The sequence below is a fragment of the Limulus polyphemus genome, unplaced genomic scaffold (genome assembly GCF_000517525.1).
Source record: "Limulus polyphemus unplaced genomic scaffold, Limulus_polyphemus-2.1.2 Scaffold90, whole genome shotgun sequence".
Taxonomy (NCBI): domain Eukaryota; kingdom Metazoa; phylum Arthropoda; class Merostomata; order Xiphosura; family Limulidae; genus Limulus; species Limulus polyphemus.
In genome coordinates, this window is record NW_013665700.1 from 253,268 (window position 1) to 257,362 (window position 4,095).

At 31.3% G+C, this 4,095-nt stretch overlaps 1 pseudogene; it reads right to left on the reverse strand.

Annotated features, from left to right (window-relative positions):
* Positions 1-4,095, reverse strand: part of LOC106468636 — a 97,654-nt pseudogene that overhangs the window by 85,612 nt on the left and 7,947 nt on the right.

Genomic DNA, 4,095 nt, shown 5'->3' on the forward strand with positions numbered 1-4,095 from the left:
TATTGCGAAACTCCTGCCTATTCTCCAAAGTTGTAGAAGATTCTCGAGAGTAAGAATCAATAATATGTATATGTATATATGTAAACGCTTAAGTGTACTTCAGTACTGTTACGTAAAACTGAAATTTCTAGAATGCTTCCACACGGCTATAAATATAACCAACTCGACGCGCCAAAAGAAGACTATTTATTATTAGTTCACTATAATCCAATAAAACTTCGGAAGCTATAACTGTGATTGTTATAACGCTTACCAATCGGAAAACTTCATATATTTGACCAGGAATCTTTACAAAGTTCGAACATTACCAATCGTTTAACTTCAGTGGATTTTCATCGGACATTAGTATTTTTACAAAAACATTACTAACGTCATCGGTGAAACTCGACCTGTAATCACCGTGTGATCAGCGAGAACTACAGGGCTAGCTAGCTCCCTACTAAGTGAATTGTACCTATATCAACTCGTAATTAACTCGCTCATCGTGAACCCTCGATAAGACATCAAGGAAGTTCCAAACTAAAAAGACTTTATATTGCTTGTAAGTTTGTGAAACTTTTATTTATAAATCATTGTTTGTAAAAACGATTTGTAATAACTGTTATTGTAAATTATATTGTTGTGTGTATATTAAAAGATATCTGTGTTAAAAAACTGTGTGCATCAATCTTGTTGGCAAATATCATAAACTGACTATATATCGGCTTTTACTTAACTACTAAATCCAAAGTACAATTTACCTACTAAATTTAAAGTATCATTTAACTCAATTTCAGACCATTTGAAATTCTAATACGTAACAATATATATCTAAATTATTTTTACTTTTAGAGATCTTAGAGTTCGTAATGCCACGCTGATCCTTCGGCAAAAGTTATCCAGCTTGAGTGAATTTGTTTGTGATACTAGATCACGTAAAGTCGCATGAATAAAACAGAATTAACCTTGTTAGTTTCGTCATAGGAAAGTTCACTACGGCTCTCGTTTATATTAGTACACTGGATAAGGATGACTTCCATTTTTCACTTTAAAAAAAAAAGGCATGAAATTAGAAATGCTTAAAGACTCGTAAATTACGTAAATATAATAAGTCATAAAATCCAATTCCCGTATGTTTTCGAGAGAGACAGTGATTAAGCACCCATTAAAATAATATTTAATATAATTTTTCAACAAGTTTTTATTAAGCTGGTTTAAATGCAACGGGGTGAAACTCCAAAACTAGTTAAGTTTGTGTTGTTTGTAGTTAAGTACAAAGCTATACAAAGGGCTATCTGTGCTCTGCCCACCACGGGTATCGAAACCCGGTTTCTAGCGTTGTAAGGCCGTAGACATTCCGCTTTGCCACTAGGGGGCACTAGTTAAGTACTAACGTATTTATTTACATTCCTCTTAAAATTTTTTATTCGAAATCCGTAATAGACTAACTAAATTAATTGTATGCACTGTCTCGTACTGCATATAAATAGTATTTCAGGTGTGCTTTTGGCTGCTACAGGTCTGGCCAGATTAATGTGGTTTGGAATTAATGAAAGCCACTTGTGTAGTGATTTGTATGTTATGAACAATAAATGTTTACACACCTCTCATTTTAAATCACTAAAGAACTAATTGAAAGCAATTCGAATAAATAATATCTATAGTGAAAAGTAATTTTAATCACCAAGTTTAGGACTAATTAGGCTAGGTTCATTTAACACTTTTTAATTACTAATAAAGTATACAAAATAAGTGAAGGTATTTTAAGATAGAAATAGAAAATTCTCATTTAATCCACCATTTTAATTTGATTAAAACTTTTCATAAGTACGAATTAATGCAACTTTTAACTAATATCTTTAATTGGATGTTGTTGTTTTTTTTTGCAATAATAATTATTTTTAAGAAGTTAACTGTGTGATTCATAATTTATTGATTGAAATCTTTAGAAGCATTCTTTAAAGTTATGATAAATGAGAACATCGTACCTACTTGTTTTTCCAATGTTGATAGGTTATATGTGATTGGAAATATGTTTACTTTAAACATTACTGATTTGTTCTTCTATGCAACAAACAGCAAATGATCTGCAACTAGGTATAAATCAGTAATACTTATAACCCACCTTATGAATATAAAATATTTTCAATGATAATGAGCTTTGAAACTCCACTTCTGAAGTTGTTAGTAAGATCTTAGTTTTGATAACTGGAAAACTTTTAGAATACTCTTATTAAACGACATATAGGACATATCGAAAAATATCAGAGCTTCAGTCATACAATAAATATGTGATAGGCATTAATTTTAGCTTATTTAAACTAATAACTATGATAATTACAAAACAAAAAACAATTAGTAAAAACACTTTACTTGTTTTTAACATGTAATAAATGTGTTAGATGAAGCTAATGGTCAGAATTTTTGGGCAGTTGTCTTAGAAGGAAGTGCCCCCCCCCCCAAACAAATAAAAATAAGAATATGAAAAAGAAACTTACTTGTAATTACCTGGCCCTTTGAAGACATCCTTTTAGAATATTTTTAATAAGTTATTTTGAATTAATTGTCTGTTTCTTTTTGAAAAGCCACTCGAGGACTATCTGCGCGAGCCGTCCCTAATTTAAAAGGGCTAGATGGAAGGTAGCTAGTCAACACAGCCCACCGCCAACTCTTTGGCTACTCATTATTAACGAATATTAAGACTGACCGTCACATTATAACGCCCTCACGGCTGAAAGAGCGAGCATGTATGGCAATGGGTCTCGATCCCGCTACCCGCATATTGCGAGTCGAGCGCCCTGACCACCAGGTCGTGTCAGGCTAGTTTGAAACATGAAATTTAGTGACAACAGTGGTCTCATTCTGTTATTGGCAATTTATTTACAAAAGATAATGAAATATCAAGCAGACAAATTTCCAAAGTTTAAAAAGCCAATGTTACAGTGACGTGTTTCATGTGTTTTTTTTTCGTAAATTTATAATTTTTATCTTTTAAAATGAATTAACTTTTAATAAATACAAATATTTATAACATAATAGGGTGCGAAGTGTAGGTTGCCCAATATTACTGACTTTTCCAAGCTATTGTATAGCATTAGAGCCATGATATAAGCTTTCTAAATACAACAGAAAAGGTAAAGTAAAATAGTTAACTAAAAATAATAAGCTCAACTCTTCTTCCTAAAACAGCATTTTCAGATAACACAGGCATGCGAAGTTAAACTTCATAGAATTGGTTTTAATAACGAATTTTTCATAATTCAACTACGCAGATTTCGAAAATAAAATTCACTTTTTGCTATCACGTAAGAATTTTTCACAAATCGGGAAGAAATCAAAACACTCTTACTTAGATCAAATTATTATTTCGTTTACCACAATGAACTTTTTTATTATTATATTCGGGTTCTAGAACGATCGATAAGACTCTCACGTCGCGATTGGTCTAGAGAAATCTATAGCCAGTAGTAGTCAACATTTTAAGCATAACAAAATGTGACCCGAATTCAATGAAAATGATTCACTTATGTAAAAGTACATATGAAGTTTTGTGAAAAATCTGTACGTGATGGAGAAAAATGGATATCATTTTCGGATTCGGCATACAGGAATTACCGTAGAGCAGGTAAGAATTTCAAAACAATAAAAACATCGCAGGTTTGTGTTATTGATTAAACTTTCCGACGGTTAAACGTTACTATTTGGGCAGTCTTCTTGTTTTACCAATCAGTACAAACTAGCTAGGTCTAAGCTAAATCAGTTTGTTCTGAGTACTTTATTCTGCACTAAACCCTATAACAACTATTGTTCGTGTTCTTGTTGGGTACCGTGAATCACGTTAAAAGTGGATAATCAAGAAAATTGTTATTGTTTATACGTTATTTGAAACGTATGCTGTTAAACAAGTTATGATAGAATTCTCATACCCTCTTTATAATATTAACTGTTAGTAGTCTGTATTTTTTGTATTTTTTTGTATACTGAACTACGACACATTGCAATTATAAAATAACTAAATAGCTTTAATTCATAAAGTTTGATTTAAAGAATTGTATCTGCAATTTACAACTAAAAGAAAACGAAGGCTTGTTAATGCGAATAATGAAAATATTTTTG